Below are 25,223 nucleotides of genomic sequence, written 5' to 3'. Positions count from 1 at the left end.
CATGATTATGAGTAGTTTGAAAGTTGTTTCATGGCTGTACACATCAACACAAAAAAGTTGTTATCTCAGTGCATGCAATGCTTAGACAATACAAATAGTATACATTTCAATTTTACATCAAAGCACTTACGGCAAACCTAATCGAAACACTTTAGGTTAACTTCCCACAGGATTCTGAGATGTCTGAAAGTTGTTTCATACCTGTGCACATAAAGACAAAAAAGTTGATTTCTCAGTGAATAGAATGCTTTCACATAAATGTCGTTTCCATATCAATTGTACTCAAAAGTCCTGACTGCAAACCTAATAGAAACAGCTTTGGTTAACTTTCGACATGACTATGAGTAGTTTGAAAGTTGTTTCATGGCTGTACACATCAACACAAAAAAGTTGTTATCTCAGTGCATGCAATGCTTAGACAATACAAATAGTATACATTTCAATTTTACACCAAAGCACTTACTGCAAACCTAATGTAAACACTTTAGGTTAACTTCCCACATGATTCTGAGATGTCTGAAAGTTGTTTCATACCTGTGCACATAAAGACAAAAAAGTTGATTTCTCAGTGAATAGAATGCTTTGACATAAATGTAGTTTCCATTTCAATTGTACTCAAAAGTCCTGACTGCAAACCTAATGCAAAACACCTTAGGTTAACTTTCCACGTGATTATGAGTAGCTTGAAAGTTGTTTCATGGCTGTACACATCTACACAAAAAAGTTGCTATCTCAGTGCATACAATGCTTAGACAATACAAATAGTATACATTTCAATTTTACACCAAAGCACTTACTGCAAACCTAATGGAAACACTTTAGGTTAACTTCCCACATGATTCTGAGATGTCTGAAAGTTGTTTCATGCCTGTGCACATAAAGACAAAAAAGTTGATTTCTCAGTGAATAGAATGCTTTGACATAAATGTAGTTTCCATTTCAAGTGCACTCAAAAGTCCTGACTGCAAACCTAATGGAAACACCTTAGGTTAACTTTCCACATGATTATGAGTAGTTTGAAAGTTGTTTCATGGCTGTACACTTCAACACAAAAAAGTTGTTATCTCAGTGCATGCAATGCTTAGACAATACAAATAGTATACATTTCAATTTTACACCAAAGCACTTCCTGCAAACCTAATGGAAACAACTTAGATTAACTTCCCACATGATTTTGAGATGTCTGAAAGTTGTTTCATACCTGTGCACATAAAGACAAAAAAGTTGATTTCTCAGTGAATGGAATGCTTTGACATAAATGTAGTTTCCATTTCAATTCTACTCAAAAGTCCTGACAGCAAACCTAATGGAAACAGCTTTGGTTAACTTTCCACATGATGATGAGTAGTTTGAAAGTTGTTTCATGGCTGTACACATCAACACAAAAAAGTTGTTATCTCAGTGCATGCAATGCTTAGACAATACAAATAGTATACATTTCAATTTTACATCAAAGCACTTACGGCAAACCTAATCGAAGCACTTTAGGTTAACTTCCCACAGGATTCTGAGATGTATGAAAGTTGTTTCATACCTGTGCACATAAAGACAAAAAAGTTGATTTCTAAGTGAATAGAATGCTTTGACATAAATGTAGTTTCCATTTCAATTGTACTCAAAAGTCCTGACGGCAAACCTAATGGAAACACCTTAGGTGAACTTTCCACGTGATTATGAGCAGTTTGAAAGTTGTTTCGTGGCTGTACACATCAACACAAAAAAGTTGTTATCTCAGTGCATGTAATGCTTAGACAATACAAATAGTATACATTTCAATTTTACACCAAAGCACTTACTGCAAACCTAATTAAACACCTTAGGTTAGCTTCCCACATTATTCACGATGTCTGAAAGTTGTTTCATACTTGTGCACATAACGGCAAAAAAGTTGATTTCTCAGTGAATAGAATGCTTTGACATAAATGTAGTTTCCATTTCAATTGTACTCAAAAGTCCTGACTGCAAACCTAATAGAAACAGCTTTGGTTAACTTTCGACATGACTATGAGTAGTTTGAAAGTTGTTTCATGGCTGTACACATCAACACAAAAAAGTTGTTACCTCAGTGCATGCAATGCTTAGACAATAGAAATAGTATACATTTCAATTTCACACCAAAGCACTTACTGCAAACCTAATGGAAACACTTTAGGTTAACTTCCCACATGATTCTGAGATGTCTGAAAGTTGTTTCATGCCTGTGCACATAAAGACAAAAAAGTTGATTTCTCAGTGAATAGAATGCTTTGACATAAATGTAGTTTCCATTTCAATTGCACTCAAAAGTCCTGACTGCAAACCTAATGGAAACACCTTAGGTTAACTTTCCACATGATTATTAGTAGTTTGAAAGTTGTTTCATGGCTGTACACTTCAACACAAAAAAGTTGTTATCTCAGTGCATGCAATGCTTAGACAATACAAATAGTATACATTTCAATTTTACATCAAAGCACTTACGGCAAACCTAATCGAAACACTTTAGGTTAACTTCCCACAGGATTCTGAGATGTATGAAAGTTGTTTCATACCTGTGCACATAAAGACAAAAAAGTTGATTTCTAAGTGAATAGAATGCTTTGACATAAATGTAGTTTCAATTTGAATTGTACTCAAAAGTCCTGACTGCAAACCTAATGGAAACACCTTAGGTTAACTTTCCACATGATTATTAGTAGTTTGAAAGTTGTTTCATGGCTGTACACTTCAACACAAAAAAGTTGTTATCTCAGTGCATGCAATGCTTAGACAATACAAATAGTATACATTTCAATTTTACACCAAAGCACTTACTGCAAACCTAATGGAAACAACTTAGATTAACTTCCCACATGATTCTGAGATGTCTGAAAGTTGTTTCATACCTGTGCACATAAAGACAAAAAAGTTGATTTCTCAGTGAATGGAATGCTTTGACATAAATGTAGTTTCCATTTCAATTGTACTCAAAGGTCCTGACTGCAAACCTAATGGAAACAGCTTAGGTTAACTTTCGACATGACTATGAGTAGTTTGAAAGTTGTTTCATGGCTGTACACATCAACACAAAAAAGTTGTTATCTCAGTGCATGCAATGCTTAGACAATACAAATAGTATACATTTCAATTTTACACCAAAGCACTTACTGCAAACCTAATGGAAACACTTTAGGTTAACTTCCCACATGATTCTGAGATGTCTGAAAGTTGTTTCATGCCTGTGCACATAAAGACAAAAAAGTTGATTTCTCAGTGAATAGAATGCTTTGCCATAAATGTACTTTCCATTTCAATTGTACTCAAAAGTCCTGACTGCAAACCTAATGGAAACACCTTAGGTTAACTTTCCACATGATTATGAGTAGTTTGAAAGTTGTTTCATGGCTGTACACATCAACACAAAAATGTTGTTATCTCAGTGCATGCAATGCTTAGACAATACAAATAGTATACATTTCAATTTTACTCCAAAGCACTTACTGCAAACCTAATGTAAACACTTCAGGTTAACTTCCCACATGATTCTGAGATGTCTGAAAGTTGTTTCATACCTGTGCACAAAAAGACAAAAAAGGTGATTTCTCAGTGAATAGAATGCTTTCACATAAATGCAGTTTCCATTTGAATTGTACTCAAAAGTCCTGACGGCAAACCTAATGGAAACACCTTAGGTGAACTTTCCACGTGATTATGAGCAGTTTGAAAGTTGTTTCGTGGCTGTACACATCAACACAAAAAAGTTGTTATCTCAGTGCATGTAATGCTTAGACAATACAAATAGTATACATTTGAATTTTACACCAAAGCACTTACTGCAAACCTAATGGAAATACCTTAGGTTAACTTCCCACATTATTCTGAGATGTCTGAAAGTTGTTTCATACCTGTGCACATAAAGACAAAAAAGTTGATTTCTCAGTGAATAGAATGCTTTCACATAAATGTCGTTTCCATATCAATTGTACTCAAAAGTCCTGACTGCAAACCTAATAGAAACAGCTTTGGTTAACTTTCGACATGACTATGAGTAGTTTGAAAGTTGTTTCATGGCTGTACACATCAACACAAAAAAGTTGTTATCTCAGTGCATGCAATGCTTAGACAATACAAATAGTATACATTTCAATTTTACACCAAAGCACTTACTGCAAACCTAATGGAAACACTTTAGGTTAACTTCCCACATGATTCTGAGATGTCTGAAAGTTGTTTCATGCCTGTGCACATAAAGACAAAAAAGTTGATTTCTCAGTGAATGGAATGCTTTGACATAAATGTAGTTTCCATTTCAATTGTACTCAAAAGTCCTGACTGCAAACCTAATGGAAACAGCTTTGGGTAACTTTCCACATGATTATGAGTAGTTTGAAAGTTGTTTCATGGCTGTACACATCAACACAAAAAAGTTGTTATCTCAGTGCATGCAATGCTTAGACAATACAAATAGTATACATTTCAATTTTACATCAAAGCACTTACGGCAAACCTAATCGAAACACTTTAGGTTAACTTCCCACAGGATTCTGAGATGTATAAAAGTTGTTTCATACCTGTGCACATAAAGACAAAAAAGTTGATTTCTAAGTGAATAGAATGCTTTGACATAAATGTAGTTTCCATTTCAATTGTACTCAAAAATCCTGACGGCAAACCTAATGGAAACACCTTAGGCGAACTTTCCACGTGATTATGAGCAGTTTGAAAGTTGTTTCGTGGCTGTACACATCAACACAAAAAAGTTGTTATCTCAGTGCATGTAATGCTTAGACAATACAAATAGTATACATTTCAATTTTACACCAAAGCACTTACTGCAAACCTAATGGAAACACCTTAGGTTAACTTCCCACATTATTCTGAGATGTCTGAAAGTTGTTTCATACTTGTGCACATAAAGGCAAAAAAGTTGATTTCTCAGTGAATAGAATGCTTTGACATAAATGTAGTTTCCATTTCAATTGCACTCAAAAGTCCTGACTGCAAACCTAATGGAAACAGCTTAGGTTAACTTTCCACATGATTATTAGTAGTTTGAAAGTTGTTTCATGGCTGTACACTTCAACACAAAAAAGTTGTTATCTCAGTGCATGCAATGCTTAGACAATACAAATAGTATACATTTCAATTTTACACCAAAGCACTTCCTGCAAACCTAATGGAAACAACTTAGATTAACTTCCCACATGATTTTGAGATGTCTGAAAGTTGTTTCATACCTGTGCACATAAAGACAAAAAAGTTGATTTCTCAGTGAATGGAATGCTTTGACATAAATGTAGTTTCCATTTCAATTGTACTCAAAGGTCCTGACTGCAAACCTAATGGAAACAGCTTAGGTTAACTTTCGACATGACTATGAGTAGTTTGAAAGTTGTTTCATGGCTGTACACATCAACACAAAAAAGTTGTTATCTCAGTGCATGCAATGCTTAGACAATACAAATAGTATACATTTCAATTTTACACCAAAGCACTTACTGCAAACCTAATGGAAACACTTTAGGTTAACTTCCCACATGATTCTGAGATGTCTGAAAGTTGTTTCATGCCTGTGCACATAAAGACAAAAAAGTTGATTTCTCAGTGAATAGAATGCTTTGCCATAAATGTACTTTCCATTTCAATTGTACTCAAAAGTCCTGACTGCAAACCTAATGGAAACACCTTAGGTTAACTTTCCACATGATTATGAGTAGTTTGAAAGTTGTTTCATGGCTGTACACATCAACACAAAAATGTTGTTATCTCAGTGCATGCAATGCTTAGACAATACAAATAGTATACATTTCAATTTTACTCCAAAGCACTTACTGCAAACCTAATGTAAACACTTCAGGTTAACTTCCCACATGATTCTGAGATGTCTGAAAGTTGTTTCATACCTGTGCACATAAAGACAAAAAAGGTGATTTCTCAGTGAATAAAATGCTTTCACATAAATGCAGTTTCCATTTGAATTGTACTCAAAAGTCCTGACGGCAAACCTAATGGAAACACCTTAGGTGAACTTTCCACGTGATTATGAGCAGTTTGAAAGTTGTTTCGTGGCTGTACACATCAACACAAAAAAGTTGTTATCTCAGTGCATGTAATGCTTAGACAATACAAATAGTATACATTTGAATTTTACACCAAAGCACTTACTGCAAACCTAATGGAAATACCTTAGGTTAACTTCCCACATTATTCTGAGATGTCTGAAAGTTGTTTCATACCTGTGCACATAAAGACAAAAAAGTTGATTTCTCAGTGAATAGAATGCTTTCACATAAATGTCGTTTCCATATCAATTGTACTCAAAAGTCCTGACTGCAAACCTAATAGAAACAGCTTTGGTTAACTTTCGACATGACTATGAGTAGTTTGAAAGTTGTTTCATGGCTGTACACATCAACACAAAAAAGTTGTTATCTCAGTGCATGCAATGCTTAGACAATACAAATAGTATACATTTCAATTTTACACCAAAGCACTTACTGCAAACCTAATGGAAACACTTTAGGTTAACTTCCCACATGATTCTGAGATGTCTGAAAGTTGTTTCATGCCTGTGCACATAAAGACAAAAAAGTTGATTTCTCAGTGAATGGAATGCTTTGACATAAATGTAGTTTCCATTTCAATTGTACTCAAAAGTCCTGACTGCAAACCTAATGGAAACAGCTTTGGGTAACTTTCCACATGATTATGAGTAGTTTGAAAGTTGTTTCATGGCTGTACACATCAACACAAAAAAGTTGTTATCTCAGTGCATGCAATGCTTAGACAATACAAATAGTATACATTTCAATTTTACATCAAAGCACTTACGGCAAACCTAATCGAAACACTTTAGGTTAACTTCCCACAGGATTCTGAGATGTATAAAAGTTGTTTCATACCTGTGCACATAAAGACAAAAAAGTTGATTTCTAAGTGAATAGAATGCTTTGACATAAATGTAGTTTCCATTTCAATTGTACTCAAAAATCCTGACGGCAAACCTAATGGAAACACCTTAGGCGAACTTTCCACGTGATTATGAGCAGTTTGAAAGTTGTTTCGTGGCTGTACACATCAACACAAAAAAGTTGTTATCTCAGTGCATGTAATGCTTAGACAATACAAATAGTATACATTTCAATTTTACACCAAAGCACTTACTGCAAACCTAATGGAAACACCTTAGGTTAACTTCCCACATTATTCTGAGATGTCTGAAAGTTGTTTCATACTTGTGCACATAAAGGCAAAAAAGTTGATTTCTCAGTGAATAGAATGCTTTGACATAAATGTAGTTTCCATTTCAATTGCACTCAAAAGTCCTGACTGCAAACCTAATGGAAACAGCTTAGGTTAACTTTCCACATGATTATTAGTAGTTTGAAAGTTGTTTCATGGCTGTACACTTCAACACAAAAAAGTTGTTATCTCAGTGCATGCAATGCTTAGACAATACAAATAGTATACATTTCAATTTTACACCAAAGCACTTCCTGCAAACCTAATGGAAACAACTTAGATTAACTTCCCACATGATTTTGAGATGTCTGAAAGTTGTTTCATACCTGTGCACATAAAGACAAAAAAGTTGATTTCTCAGTGAATGGAATGCTTTGACATAAATGTAGTTTCCATTTCAATTGTACTCAAAGGTCCTGACTGCAAACCTAATGGAAACAGCTTAGGTTAACTTTCGACATGACTATGAGTAGTTTGAAAGTTGTTTCATGGCTGTACACATCAACACAAAAAAGTTGTTATCTCAGTGCATGCAATGCTTAGACAATACAAATAGTATACATTTCAATTTTACACCAAAGCACTTACTGCAAACCTAATGGAAACACTTTAGGTTAACTTCCCACATGATTCTGAGATGTCTGAAAGTTGTTTCATGCCTGTGCACATAAAGACAAAAAAGTTGATTTCTCAGTGAATAGAATGCTTTGCCATAAATGTACTTTCCATTTCAATTGTACTCAAAAGTCCTGACTGCAAACCTAATGGAAACACCTTAGGTTAACTTTCCACATGATTATGAGTAGTTTGAAAGTTGTTTCATGGCTGTACACATCAACACAAAAATGTTGTTATCTCAGTGCATGCAATGCTTAGACAATACAAATAGTATACATTTCAATTTTACTCCAAAGCACTTACTGCAAACCTAATGTAAACACTTCAGGTTAACTTCCCACATGATTCTGAGATGTCTGAAAGTTGTTTCATACCTGTGCACATAAAGACAAAAAAGGTGATTTCTCAGTGAATAAAATGCTTTCACATAAATGCAGTTTCCATTTGAATTGTACTCAAAAGTCCTGACGGCAAACCTAATGGAAACACCTTAGGTGAACTTTCCACGTGATTATGAGCAGTTTGAAAGTTGTTTCGTGGCTGTACACATCAACACAAAAAAGTTGTTATCTCAGTGCATGTAATGCTTAGACAATACAAATAGTATACATTTGAATTTTACACCAAAGCACTTACTGCAAACCTAATGGAAATACCTTAGGTTAACTTCCCACATTATTCTGAGATGTCTGAAAGTTGTTTCATACCTGTGCACATAAAGACAAAAAAGTTGATTTCTCAGTGAATAGAATGCTTTCACATAAATGTCGTTTCCATATCAATTGTACTCAAAAGTCCTGACTGCAAACCTAATAGAAACAGCTTTGGTTAACTTTCGACATGACTATGAGTAGTTTGAAAGTTGTTTCATGGCTGTACACATCAACACAAAAAAGTTGTTATCTCAGTGCATGCAATGCTTAGACAATACAAATAGTATACATTTCAATTTTACACCAAAGCACTTACTGCAAACCTAATGGAAACACTTTAGGTTAACTTCCCACATGATTCTGAGATGTCTGAAAGTTGTTTCATGCCTGTGCACATAAAGACAAAAAAGTTGATTTCTCAGTGAATGGAATGCTTTGACATAAATGTAGTTTCCATTTCAATTGTACTCAAAAGTCCTGACTGCAAACCTAATGGAAACAGCTTTGGGTAACTTTCCACATGATTATGAGTAGTTTGAAAGTTGTTTCATGGCTGTACACATCAACACAAAAAAGTTGTTATCTCAGTGCATGCAATGCTTAGACAATACAAATAGTATACATTTCAATTTTACATCAAAGCACTTACGGCAAACCTAATCGAAACACTTTAGGTTAACTTCCCACAGGATCCTGAGATGTATGAAAGTTGTTTCATACCTGTGCACATAAAGACAAAAAAGTTGATTTCTAAGTGAATAGAATGCTTTGACATAAATGTAGTTTCCATTTCAATTGTACTCAAAAATCCTGACGGCAAACCTAATGGAAACACCTTAGGTGAACTTTCCACGTGATTATGAGCAGTTTGAAAGTTGTTTCGTGGCTGTACACATCAACACAAAAAAGTTGTTATCTCAGTGCATGTAATGCTTAGACAATACAAATAGTATACATTTCAATTTTACACCAAAGCACTTACTGCAAACCTAATGGAAACACCTTAGGTTAACTTCCCACATTATTCTGAGATGTCTGAAAGTTGTTTCATACTTGTGCACATAAAGGCAAAAAAGTTGATTTCTCAGTGAATAGAATGCTTTGACATAAATGTAGTTTCCATTTCAATTGCACTCAAAAGTCCTGACTGCAAACCTAATGGAAACAGCTTAGGTTAACTTTCCACATGATTATTAGTAGTTTGAAAGTTGTTTCATGGCTGTACACTTCAACACAAAAAAGTTGTTATCTCAGTGCATGCAATGCTTAGACAATACAAATAGTATACATTTCAATTTTACACCAAAGCACTTCCTGCAAACCTAATGGAAACAACTTAGATTAACTTCCCACATGATTTTGAGATGTCTGAAAGTTGTTTCATACCTGTGCACATAAAGACAAAAAAGTTGATTTCTCAGTGAATGGAATGCTTTGACATAAATGTAGTTTCCATTTCAATTGTACTCAAAGGTCCTGACTGCAAACCTAATGGAAACAGCTTAGGTTAACTTTCGACATGACTATGAGTAGTTTGAAAGTTGTTTCATGGCTGTACACATCAACACAAAAAAGTTGTTATCTCAGTGCATGCAATGCTTAGACAATACAAATAGTATACATTTCAATTTTACACCAAAGCACTTACTGCAAACCTAATGGAAACACTTTAGGTTAACTTCCCACATGATTCTGAGATGTCTGAAAGTTGTTTCATGCCTGTGCACATAAAGTCAAAAAAGTTGATTTCTCAGTGAATAGAATGCTTTGCCATAAATGTACTTTCCATTTCAATTGTACTCAAAAGTCCTGACTGCAAACCTAATGGAAACACCTTAGGTTAACTTTCCACATGATTATGAGTAGTTTGAAAGTTGTTTCATGGCTGTACACATCAACACAAAAATGTTGTTATCTCAGTGCATGCAATGCTTAGACAATACAAATAGTATACATTTCAATTTTACTCCAAAGCACTTACTGCAAACCTAATGTAAACACTTCAGGTTAACTTCCCACATGATTCTGAGATGTCTGAAAGTTGTTTCATACCTGTGCACATAAAGACAAAAAAGGTGATTTCTCAGTGAATAGAATGCTTTCACATAAATGCAGTTTCCATTTGAATTGTACTCAAAAGTCCTGACGGCAAACCTAATGGAAACACCTTAGGTGAACTTTCCACGTGATTTTGAGCAGTTTGAAAGTTGTTTCGTGGCTGTACACATCAACACAAAAAAGTTGTTATCTCAGTGCATGTAATGCTTAGACAATACAAATAGTATACATTTGAATTTTACACCAAAGCACTTACTGCAAACCTAATGGAAATACCTTAGGTTAACTTCGCACATTATTCTGAGATGTCTGAAAGTTGTTTCATACCTGTGCACATAAAGACAAAAAAGTTGATTTCTCAGTGAATAGAATGCTTTCACATAAATGTCGTTTCCATATCAATTCTACTCAAAAGTCCTGACTGCAAACCTAATAGAAACAGCTTTGGTTAACTTTCGACATGACTATGAGTAGTTTGAAAGTTGTTTCATGGCTGTACACATCAACACAAAAAAGTTGTTATCTCAGTGCATGCAATGCTTAGACAATACAAATAGTATACATTTCAATTTTACACCAAAGCACTTACTGCAAACCTAATGTAAACACTTTAGGTTAACTTCCCACATGATTCTGAGATGTCTGAAAGTTGTTTCATACCTGTGCACATAAAGACAAAAAAGTTGATTTCTCAGTGAATAGAATGCTTTGACATAAATGTAGTTTCCATTTCAATTGTACTCAAAAGTCCTGACTGCAAACCTAATGCAAAACACCTTATGTTAACTTTCCACGTGATTATGAGTAGCTTGAAAGTTGTTTCTGGCTGTACACATCTACACAAAAAAGTTGCTATCTCAGTGCATACAATGCTTAGACAATACAAATAGTATACATTTCAATTTTACACCAAAGCACTTACTGCAAACCTAATGGAAACACTTTAGGTTAACTTCCCACATGATTCTGAGATGTCTGAAAGTTGTTTCATACTTGTGCACATAAAGGCAAAAAAGTTGATTTCTCAGTGAATAGAATGCTTTGACATAAATGTAGTTTCCATTTCAATTGCACTCAAAAGTCCTGACTGCAAACCTAATGGAAACAGCTTAGGTTAACTTTCCACATGATTATTAGTAGTTTGAAAGTTGTTTCATGGCTGTACACTTCAACACAAAAAAGTTGTTATCTCAGTGCATGCAATGCTTAGACAATACAAATAGTATACATTTCAATTTTACACCAAAGCACTTCCTGCAAACCTAATGGAAACAACTTAGATTAACTTCCCACATGATTTTGAGATGTCTGAAAGTTGTTTCATACCTGTGCACATAAAGACAAAAAAGTTGATTTCTCAGTGAATGGAATGCTTTGACATAAATGTAGTTTCCATTTCAATTGTACTCAAAGGTCCTGACTGCAAACCTAATGGAAACAGCTTAGGTTAACTTTCGACATGACTATGAGTAGTTTGAAAGTTGTTTCATGGCTGTACACATCAACACAAAAAAGTTGTTATCTCAGTGCATGCAATGCTTAGACAATACAAATAGTATACATTTCAATTTTACACCAAAGCACTTACTGCAAACCTAATGGAAACACTTTAGGTTAACTTCCCACATGATTCTGAGATGTCTGAAAGTTGTTTCATGCCTGTGCACATAAAGACAAAAAAGTTGATTTCTCAGTGAATAGAATGCATTGCCATAAATGTACTTTCCATTTCAATTGTACTCAAAAGTCCTGACTGCAAACCTAATGGAAACACCTTAGGTTAACTTTCCACATGATTATGAGTAGTTTGAAAGTTGTTTCATGGCTGTACACATCAACACAAAAATGTTGTTATCTCAGTGCATGCAATGCTTAGACAATACAAATAGTATACATTTCAATTTTACACCAAAGCACTTACTGCAAACCTAATGTAAACACTTCAGGTTAACTTCCCACATGATTCTGAGATGTCTGAAAGTTGTTTCATACCTGTGCACATAAAGACAAAAAAGTTGATTTCTCAGTGAATAGAATGCTTTCACATAAATGCAGTTTCCATTTCAATTGTACTCAAAAGTCCTGACGGCAAACCTAATGGAAACACCTGAGGTGAACTTTCCACGTGATTATGAGCAGTTTGAAAGTTGTTTCGTGGCTGTACACATCAACACAAAAAAGTTGTTATCTCAGTGCATGTAATGCTTAGACAATACAAATAGTATACATTTCAATTTTACACCAAAGCACTTACTGCAAACCTAATGGAAACACCTTAGGTTAACTTCCCACATTATTCTGAGATGTCTGAAAGTTGTTTCATACCTGTGCACATAAAGACAAAAAAGTTGATTTCTCAGTGAATAGAATGCTTTCACATAAATGTCGATTCCATTTCAATTGTACTCAAAAGTCCTGACTGCAAACCTATTAGAAACAGCTTTGGTTAACTTTCGACATGACTATGAGTAGTTTCAAAGTTGTTTCATGGCTGTACACATCAACACAAAAAAGTTGTTATCTCAGTGCATGCAATGCTTAGGCAATACATATAGTATACATTTCAATTTTACACCAAAGCACTTACTGCAAACCTAATGTAAACACTTTAGGTTAACTACCCACATGATTCTGAGATGTCTGAAAGTTGTTTCATACCTGTGCACATAAAGACAAAAAAGTTGATTTCTCAGTGAATAGAATGCTTTGACATAAATGTAGTTTCCATTTCAATTGTACTCAAAAGTCCTGACTGCAAAGCTAATGCAAAACACCTTAGGTTAACTTTCCACATGATTATGAGTAGCTTGAAAGTTGTTTCATGGCTGTACACATCTACACAAAAAAGTTGCTATCTCAGTGCATACAATGCTTAGACAATACAAATAGTATACATTTCAATTTTACACCAAAGCACTTACTGCAAACCTAATGGAAACACTTTAGGTTAACTTCCCACATGATTCTGAGATGTCTGAAAGTTGTTTCATACCTGTGCACATAAAGACAAAAAAGTTGATTTCACAGTGAATGGAATGCTTTGACATAAATGTAGTTTCCATTTCAATTGTACTCAAAAGTCCTGACTGCAAACCTAATGGAAACAGCTTAGGTTAACTTTCCACATGATTATGAGTAGTTTGAAAGTTGTTTCATGGCTGTACACATCAACACAAAAAAGTTGTTATCTCAGTGCATGCAATGCTTAGACAATACAAATAGTATACATTTCAATTTTACATCAAAGCACTTACGGCAAACCTAATCGAAACACTTTAGGTTAACTTCCCACAGGATTCTGAGATGTGTGAAAGTTGTTTCATACTTGTGCACATAAAGGCAAAAAAGTTGATTTCTCAGTGAATAGAATGCTTTGACATAAATGTAGTTTCCATTTCAATTGTACTCAAAAGTCCTGACTGCAAACCTAATAGAAACAGCTTTGGTTAACTTTCGACATGACTATGAGTAGTTTGAAAGTTGTTTCATGGCTGTACACATCAACACAAAAAAGTTGTTATCTCAGTGCATGCAATGCTTAGACAATACAAATAGTATACATTTCAATTTTACACCAAAGCACTTACTGCAAACCTAATGGAAACACTTTAGGTTAACTTCCCACATGATTCTGAGATGTCTGAAAGTTGTTTCATGCCTGTGCACATAAAGACAAAAAAGTTGATTTCTCAGTGAATAGAATGCTTTGACATAAATGTAGTTTCCATTTCAATTGCACTCAAAATTCCTGACTGCAAACCTAATGGAAACACCTTAGGTTAACTTTCCACATGATTATTAGTAGTTTGAAAGTTGTTTCATGGCTGAACACTTCAACACAAAAAAGTTGTTATCTCAGTGCATGCAATGCTTAGACAATACAAATAGTATACATTTCAATTTTACACCAAAGCACTTCCTGCAAACCTAATGGAAACAACTTAGATTAACTTCCCACATGATTTTGAGATGTCTGAAAGTTGTTTCATACCTGTGCACATAAAGACAAAAAAGTTGATTTCTCAGTGAATGGAATGCTTTGACATAAATGTAGTTTCCATTTCAATTGTACTCAAAAGTCCTGACTGCAAACCTAATGGAAACAGCTTTGGTTAACTTTCCACATGATTATGAGTAGTTTGAAAGTTGTTTCATGGCTGTACACATCAACACAAAAAAGTTGTTATCTCAGTGCATGCAATGCTTAGACAATACAAATAGTATACATTTCAATTTTACATCAAAGCACTTACGGCAAACCTAATCGAAGCACTTTAGGTTAACTTCCCACAGGATTCTGAGATGTATGAAAGTTGTTTCATACCTGTGCACATAAAGACAAAAAAGTTGATTTCTAAGTGAATAGAATGCTTTGACATAAATGTAGTTTCCATTTCAATTGTACTCAAAAGTCCTGACGGCAAACCTAATGGAAACACCTTAGGTGAACTTTCCACGTGATTATGAGCAGTTTGAAAGTTGTTTCGTGGCTGTACACATCAACACAAAAAAGTTGTTATCTCAGTGCATGTAATGCTTAGACAATACAAATAGTATACATTTCAATTTTACACCAAAGCACTTACTGCAAACCTAATGGAAACACCTTAGGTTAGCTTCCCACATTATTCTGAGATGTCTGAAAGTTGTTTCATACTTGTGCACATAAAGGCAAAAAAGTTGATTTCTCAGTGAATAGAATGCTTTGACATAAATGTAGTTTCCATTTCAATTGTACTCAAAAGTCCTGACTGCAAACCTAATAGAAACAGCTTTGGTTAACTTTCGACATGACTATGAGTAGTTTGAAAGTTGTTTCATGGCTGTACACATCAACACAAAAAAGTTGTTATCTCAGTGCATGCAATGCTTAGACAATACAAATAGTATACATTTCAATTTTACACCAAAGGACTTACTGCAAACCTAATGGAAACACTTTAGGTTAACTTCCCACATGATTCTGAGATGTCTGAAAGTTGTTTCATGCCTGTGCACAGAAAGACAAAAAAGTTGATTTCTCAGTGAATAGAATGCTTTGACATAAATGTAGTTTCCATTTCAATTGCACTCAAAAGTCCTGACTGCAAACCTAATGGAAACACCTTAGGTTAACTTTCCACATGATTATTAGTAGTTTGAAAGTTGTTTCATGGCTGTACACTTCAACACAAAAAAGTTGTTATCTCAGTGCATGCAATGCTTAGACAATACAAATAGTATACATTTTAATTTTACACCAAAGCACTTCCTGCAAAACTAATGGAAACAACTTAGATTAACTTCCCACATGATTCTGAGATGTCTGAAAGTTGTTTCATACCTGTGCACATAAAGACAAAAAAGTTGATTTCACAGTGAATGGAATGCTTTGACATAAATGTAGTTTCCATTTCATTTGTACTCAAAAGTCCTGACTGCAAACCTAATGGAAACAGCTTAGGTTAACTTTCCACATGATTATGAGTAGTTTGAAAGTTGTTTCATGGCTGTACACATCAACACAAAAAAGTTGTTATATCAGTGCATGCAATGCTTAGACAATACAAATAGTATACATTTCAATTTTACATCAAAGCACTTACGGCAAACCTAATCGAAACACTTTAGGTTAACTTCCCACATGATTCTGAGATGTCTGAAAGTTGTTTCATACCTGTGCACATAAAGACAAAAAATTTGGTTTCTAAGTGAATAGAATGCTTTGACATAAATGTAGTTTCAATTTGAATTGTACTCAAAAGTCCTGACTGCAAACCTAATGGAAACACCTTAGGTTAACTTTCCACATGATTATTAGTAGTTTGAAAGTTGTTTCATGGCTGTACACTTCAACACAAAAAAGTTGTTATCTCAGTGCATGCAATGCTTAGACAATACAAATAGTATACATTTCAATTTTACACCAAAGCACTTACTGCAAACCTAATGGAAACAACTTAGATTAACTTCCCACATGATTCTGAGATGTCTGAAAGTTGTTTCATACCTGTGCACATAAAGACAAAAAAGTTGATTTCTCAGTGAATAGAATGCTTTGACATAACTGTAGTTTCCATTTCGATTGTACTCAAAAGTCCTGACTGCAAACCTAATGGAAGCACCTCAGGTTAGCTTTCCACGTGATTATGAGTAGTTTGAAAGTTGTTTCATGGCTGTACACATCAACACAAAAAAGTTGTTATCTCAGTGCATGCAATGCTTAGACAATACAAGTAGTATACATTTCAATTTTACACCAAAGGACTTACTACAAAACTAATGGAAACAACTTAGATTAACTTCCCACATGACTCTGAGGTGTCTGAAAGTTGTTTCATACCTGTGCACATAAAGACAAAAAAGTTGATTTCTCAGTGAATGGAATGCTTTGACATAAATGTACTTTCTATTTCAATTGTACTCAAAAGTCCTGACTGCAAACCTAATGGAAACACCTTAGGTTAACTTTCCACATGATTATGAGTAGTTTGAAAGTTGTTTCATGGCTGTACACATCAACACAAAAATGTTGTTATCTCAGTGCATGCAATGCTTAGACAATACAAATAGTATACATTTCAATTTTACTCCAAAGCACTTACTGCAAACCTAATGTAAACACTTCAGGTTAACTTCCCACATGATTCTGAGATGTCTGAAAGTTGTTTCATACCTGTGCACATAAAGACAAAAAAGTTGATTTCTCAGTGAATAGAATGCTTTCACATAAATGCAGTTTCCATTTGAATTGTACTCAAAAGTCCTGACGGCAAACCTAATGGAAACACCTTAGGTGAACTTTCCACGTGATTATGAGCAGTTTGAAAGTTGTTTCGTGGCTGTACACATCAACACAAAAAAGTTGTTATCTCAGTGCATGTAATGCTTAGACAATACAAATAGTATACATTTCAATTTTACACCAAAGCACTTACTGCAAACCTAATGGAAATACCTTAGGTTAACTTCCCACATTATTCTGAGATGTCTGAAAGTTGTTTCATACCTGTGCACATAAAGACAAAAAAGTTGATTTCTCAGTGAATAGAATGCTTTCACATAAATGTCGTTTCCATATCAATTGTACTCAAAAGTCCTGACTGCAAACCTAATAGAAACAGCTTTGGTTAACTTTCGACATGACTATGAGTAGTTTGAAAGTTGTTTCATGGCTGTACACATCAACACAAAAAAGTTGTTATCTCAGTGCATGCAATGCTTAGACAATACAAATAGTATACATTTCAATTTTACACCAAAGCACTTACTGCAAACCGAATGTAAACACTTTAGGTTAACTTCCCACATGATTCTGAGATGTCTGAAAGTTGTTTCATACCTGTGCACATAAAGACAAAAAAGTTGATTTCTCAGTGAATAGAATGCTTCGACATAAATGTAGTTTCCATTTCAATTGTACTCAAAAGTCCTGACTGCAAACCTAATGCAAAACACCTTAGGTTAACTTTCCACATGATTATGAGTAGCTTGAAAGTTGTTTCATGGCTGTACACATCTACACAAAAAAGTTGCTATCTCAGTGCATACAATGCTTAGACAATACAAATAGTATACATTTTAATTTTACACCAAAGCACTTACTGCAAACCTAATGGAAACACTTTAGGTTAACTTCCCACATGATTCTGAGATGTCTGAAAGTTGTTTCATGCCTGTGCACATAAAGACAAAAAAGTTGATTTCTCAGTGAATAGAATGCTTTGACATAAATGTAGTTTCCATTTCAAGTGCACTCAAAAGTCCTGACTGCAAACCTAATGGAAACACCTTAGGTTAACTTTCCACATGATTATTAGTAGTTTGAAAGTTGTTTCATGGCTGTACACTTCAACACAAAAAAGTTGTTATCTCAGTGCATGCAATGCTTAGACAATACAAATAGTATACATTTCAATTTTACACCAAAGCACTTCCTGCAAACCTAATGGAAACAACTTAGATTAACTTCCCACATGATTCTGAGATGTCTGAAAGTTGTTTCATACCTGTGCACATAAAGACAAAAAAGTTGATTTCACAGTGAATGGAATGCTTTGACATAAATGTAGTTTCCATTTCAATTGTACTCAAAAGTCCTGACTGCAAACTTAATGGAAACAGCTTAGGTTAACTTTCCACATGATTATGAGTAGTTTGAAAGTTGTTTCATGGCTGTCCACATCAACACAAAAAAGTTGTTATCTCAGTGCATGCAATGCTTAGACAATACAAATAGTATACATTTCAATTTTACATCAAAGCACTTACGGCAAACCTAATCGAAACACTTTAGGTTAACTTCCCACAGGATTCTGAGATGTCTGAAAGTTGTTTCATACTTGTGCACATAAAGGCAAAAAAGTTGATTTCTCAGTGAATAGAATGCTTTGACATAAATGTAGTTTCCATTTCAATTGTACTCAAAAGTCCTGACTGCAAACCTAATAGAAACAGCTTTGGTTAATTTCGACATGACTATGAGTAGTTTGAAAGTTGTTTCATGGCTGTACACATCAACACAAAAAAGTTGTTATCTCAGTGCATGCAATGCTTAGACAATACAATAGTATACATTTCAATTTTACACCAAAGCACTTACGGCAAACCTAATCGAAACACTTTAGTTTAACTTCCCACAGGATTCTGAGATGTATGAAAGTTGTTTCATACCTGTGCACATAAAGACAAAAAAGTTGATTTCTAAGTGAATAGAATGCTTTGACATAAATGTAGTTTCCATTTCAATTGTACTCAAAAATCCTGACGGCAAACCTAATGGAAACACCTTAGGTGAACTTTCCACGTGATTATGAGCAGTTTGAAAGTTGTTTCGTGGCTGTACGCATCAACACAAAAAAGTTGTTATCTCAGTGCATGTAATGCTTTGACAATACAAATAGTATACATTTCAATTTTACACCAAAGCACTTACTGCAAACCTAATGGAAACACCTTAGGTTAACTTCCCACATTATTCTGAGATGTCTGAAAGTTGTTTCATGCCTGTGCACATAAAGACAAAAAAGTTGATTTCTCAGTGAATAGAATGCTTTGACATAAATGTAGTTTCCATTTCAATTGCACTCAAAAGTCCTGACTGCAAACCTAATGGAAACAGCTTAGGTTAACTTTCCACATGATTATTAGTAGTTTGAAAGTTGTTTCATTGCTGTACACTTCAACACAAAAAAGTTGTTATCTCAGTACATGCAATGCTTAGACAATACAAATAGCATACATTTCAATTTTACACCAAAGCACTTACTGCAAACCTAATGTAAACACTTTAGGTTAACTTCCCACATGATTCTGAGATGTCTGAAAGTTGTTTCATACCTGTGCACATAAAGACAAAAAAGTTGATTTCTCAGTGAATAGAATGCTTTGACATAAATGTAGTTTCCATTTCAATTGTACTCAAAAGTCCTGACTGCAAACCTAATGCAAAACACCTTAGGTTAACTTTCCACATGATTATGAGTAGCTTGAAAGTTGTTTCATGGCTGTACACATCTACACAAAAAAGTTGCTATCTCAGTGCATACAATGCTTAGACAATACAAATAGTATACATTTCAATTTTACACCAAAGCACTTACTGCAAACCTAATGGAAACACTTTAGGTTAACTTCCCACATGATTCTGAGATGTCTGAAAGTTGTTTCATACCTGTGCACATAAAGACAAAAAAGTTGATTTCACAGTGAATGGAATGCTTTGACATAAATGTAGTTTCCATTTCAATTGTACTCAAAAGTCCTGACTGCAAACCTAATGGAAACACCTTAGGTTAACTTTCCACATGATTATGAGTAGTTTGAAAGTTGTTTCATGGCTGTACACATCAACACAAAAATGTTGTTATCTCAGTGCATGCAATGCTTAGACAATACAAATAGTATACATTTCAATTTTACTCCAAAGCACTTACTGCAAACCTAATGTAAACACTTCAGGTTAACTTCCCACATGATTCTGAGATGTCTGAAAGTTGTTTCATACCTGTGCACATAAAGACAAAAAAGTTGATTTCTCAGTGAATAGAATGCTTTCACATAAATGCAGTTTCCATTTGAATTGTACTCAAAAGTCCTGACGGCAAACCTAATGGAAACACCTTAGGTGAACTTTCCACGTGATTATGAGCAGTTTGAAAGTTGTTTCGTGGCTGTACACATCAACACAAAAAAGTTGTTATCTCAGTGCATGTAATGCTTAGACAATACAAATAGTATACATTTGAATTTTACACCAAAGCACTTACTGCAAACCTAATGGAAATACCTTAGGTTAACTTCCCACATTATTCTGAGATGTCTGAAAGTTGTTTCATACCTGTGCACATAAAGACAAAAAAGTTGATTTCTCAGTGAATAGAATGCTTTCACATAAATGTCGTTTCCATATCAATTGTACTCAAAAGTCCTGACTGCAAACCTAATAGAAACAGCTTTGGTTAACTTTCGACATGACTATGAGTAGTTTGAAAGTTGTTTCATGGCTGTACACATCAACACAAAAAAGTTGTTATCTCAGTGCATGCAATGCTTAGACAATACAAATAGTATACATTTCAATTTTACACCAAAGCACTTACTGCAAACCTAATGTAAACACTTTAGGTTAACTTCCCACATGATTCTGAGATGTCTGAAAGTTGTTTCATACCTGTGCACATAAAGACAAAAAAGTTGATTTCTCAGTGAATAGAATGCTTTGACATAAATGTAGTTTCCATTTCAATTGTACTCAAAAGTCCTGACTGCAAACCTAATGCAAAACACCTTAGGTTAACTTTCCACGTGATTATGAGTAGCTTGAAAGTTGTTTCATGGCTGTACACATCTACACAAAAAAGTTGCTATCTCAGTGCATACAATGCTTAGACAATACAAATAGTATACATTTCAATTTTACACCAAAGCACTTACTGCAAACCTAATGGAAACACTTTAGGTTAACTTCCCACATGATTCTGAGATGTCTGAAAGTTGTTTCATGCCTGTGCACATAAAGACAAAAAAGTTGATTTCTCAGTGAATAGAATGCTTTGACATAAATGTAGTTTCCATTTCAAGTGCACTCAAAAGTCCTGACTGCAAACCTAATGGAAACACCTTAGGTTAACTTTCCACATGATTATTAGTAGTTTGAAAGTTGTTTCATGGCTGTACACTTCAACACAAAAAAGTTGTTATCTCAGTGCATGCAATGCTTAGACAATACAAATAGTATACATTTCAATTTTACACCAAAGCACTTCCTGCAAACCTAATGGAAACAACTTAGATTAACTTCCCACATGATTTTGAGATGTCTGAAAGTTGTTTCATACCTGTGCACATAAAGACAAAAAAGTTGATTTCTCAGTGAATGGAATGCTTTGACATAAATGTAGTTTCCATTTCAATTGTACTCAAAAGTCCTGACAGCAAACCTAATGGAAACAGCTTTGGTTAACTTTCCACATGATGATGAGTAGTTTGAAAGTTGTTTCATGGCTGTACACATCAACACAAAAAAGTTGTTATCTCAGTGCATGCAATGCTTAGACAATACAAATAGTATACATTTCAATTTTACATCAAAGCACTTACGGCAAACCTAATCGAAGCACTTTAGGTTAACTTCCCACAGGATTCTGAGATGTATGAAAGTTGTTTCATACCTGTGCACATAAAGACAAAAAAGTTGATTTCTAAGTGAATAGAATGCTTTGACATAAATGTAGTTTCCATTTCAATTGTACTCAAAAGTCCTGACGGCAAACCTAATGGAAACACCTTAGGTGAACTTTCCACGTGATTATGAGCAGTTTGAAAGTTGTTTCGTGGCTGTACACATCAACACAAAAAAGTTGTTATCTCAGTGCATGTACTGCTTAGACAATACAAATAGTATACATTTCAATTTTACACCAAAGCACTTACTGCAAACCTAATTAAACACCTTAGGTTAGCTTCCCACATTATTCACGATGTCTGAAAGTTGTTTCATACTTGTGCACATAAAGGCAAAAAAGTTGATTTCTCAGTGAATAGAATGCTTTGACATAAATGTAGTTTCCATTTCAATTGTACTCAAAAGTCCTGACTGCAAACCTAATAGAAACAGCTTTGGTTAACTTTCGACATGACTATGAGTAGTTTGAAAGTTGTTTCATGGCTGTACACATCAACACAAAAAAGTTGTTATCTCAGTGCATGCAATGCTTAGACAATAGAAATAGTATACATTTCAATTTCACACCAAAGCACTTACTGCAAACCTAATGGAAACACTTTAGGTTAACTTCCCACATGATTCTGAGATGTCTGAAAGTTGTTTCATGCCTGTGCACATAAAGACAAAAAAGTTGATTTCTCAGTGAATAGAATGCTTTGACATAAATGTAGTTTCCATTTCAATTGCACTCAAAAGTCCTGACTGCAAACCTAATGGAAACACCTTAGGTTAACTTTCCACATGATTATTAGTAGTTTGAAAGTTGTTTCATGGCTGTACACTTCAACACAAAAAAGTTGTTATCTCAGTGCATGCAATGCTTAGACAATACAAATAGTATACATTTTAATTTTACACCAAAGCACTTCCTGCAAACCTAATGGAAACAACTTAGATTAACTTCCCACATGATTCTGAGATGTCTGAAAGTTGTTTCATACCTGTGCACATAAAGACAAAAAAGTTGATTTCACAGTGAATGGAATGCTTTGACATAAATGTAGTTTCCATTTCATTTGTACTCCAAAGTCCTGACTGCAAACCTAATGGAAACACCTTAGGTGAACTTTCCACGTGATTATGAGCAGTTTGAAAGTTGTTTCGTGGCTGTACACATCAACACAAAAAAGTTGTTATCTCAGTGCATGTAATGCTTGGACAATACAAATAGTATACATTTGAATTTTACACCAAAGCACTTACTGCAAACCTAATGGAAATACCTTAGGTTAACTTCCCACATTATTCTGAGATGTCTGAAAGTTGTTTCATACCTGTGCAGATAAAGACAAAAAAGTTGATTTCTCAGTGAATAGAATGCTTTCACATAAATGTCGTTTCCATATCAATTGTACTCAAAAGTCCTGACTGCAAACCTAATAGAAACAGCTTTGGTTAACTTTCGACATGACTATGAGTAGTTTGAAAGTTGTTTCATGGCTGTACACATCAACACAAAAAAGTTGTTATCTCAGTGCATGCAATGCTTAGACAATACAAATAGTATACATTTCAATTTTACACCAAAGCACTTACTGCAAACCTAATGTAAACACTTTAGGTTAACTTCCCACATGATTCTGAGATGTCTGAAAGTTGTTTCATACCTGTGCACATAAAGACAAAAAAGTTGATTTCTCAGTGAATAGAATGCTTTGACATAAATGTAGTTTCCATTTCAATTGTACTCAAAAGTCCTGACTGCAAACCTAATGCAAAACACCTTAGGTTAACTTTCCACGTGATTATGAGTAGCTTGAAAGTTGTTTCATGGCTGTACACATCTACACAAAAAAGTTGCTATCTCAGTGCATACAATGCTTAGACAATACAAATAGTATACATTTCACTTTTACACCAAAGCACTTACTGCAAACCTAATGGAAACACTTTAGGTTAACTTCCCACATGATTCTGAGATGTCTGAAAGTTGTTTCATGCCTGTGCACATAAAGACAAAAAAGTTGATTTCTCAGTGAATAGAATGCTTTGACATAAATGTAGTTTCCATTTCAAGTGCACTCAAAAGTCCTGACTGCAAACCTAATGGAAACACCTTAGGTTAACTTTCCACATGATTATGAGTAGTTTGAAAGTTGTTTCATGGCTGTACACTTCAACACAAAAAAGTTGTTATCTCAGTGCATGCAATGCTTAGACAATACAAATAGTATACATTTCAATTTTACACCAAAGCACTTCCTGCAAACCTAATGGAAACAACTTAGATTAACTTCCCACATGATTTTGAGATGTCTGAAAGTTGTTTCATACCTGTGCACATAAAGACAAAAAAGTTGATTTCTCAGTGAATGGAATGCTTTGACATAAATGTAGTTTCCATTTCAATTGTACTCAAAAGTCCTGACAGCAAACCTAATGGAAACAGCTTTGGTTAACTTTCCACATGATGATGAGTAGTTTGAAAGTTGTTTCATGGCTGTACACATCAACACAAAAAAGTTGTTATCTCAGTGCATGCAATGCTTAGACAATACAAATAGTATACATTTCAATTTTACATCAAAGCACTTACGGCAAACCTAATCGAAGCACTTTAGGTTAACTTCCCACAGGATTCTGAGATGTATGAAAGTTGTTTCATACCTGTGCACATAAAGACAAAAAAGTTGATTTCTAAGTGAATAGAATGCTTTGACATAAATGTAGTTTCCATTTCAATTGTACTCAAAAGTCCTGACGGCAAACCTAATGGAAACACCTTAGGTGAACTTTCCACGTGATTATGAGCAGTTTGAAAGTTGTTTCGTGGCTGTACACATCAACACAAAAAAGTTGTTATCTCAGTGCATGTAATGCTTAGACAATACAAATAGTATACATTTCAATTTTACACCAAAGCACTTACTGCAAACCTAATTAAACACCTTAGGTTAGCTTCCCACATTATTCACGATGTCTGAAAGTTGTTTCATACTTGTGCACATAAAGGCAAAAAAGTTGATTTCTCAGTGAATAGAATGCTT

This window comes from Mobula birostris, chromosome 20 (genome assembly GCF_030028105.1).
Source record: "Mobula birostris isolate sMobBir1 chromosome 20, sMobBir1.hap1, whole genome shotgun sequence".
NCBI lineage: Eukaryota > Metazoa > Chordata > Chondrichthyes > Myliobatiformes > Myliobatidae > Mobula > Mobula birostris.
This window is presented reverse-complemented; position numbering follows the sequence as displayed.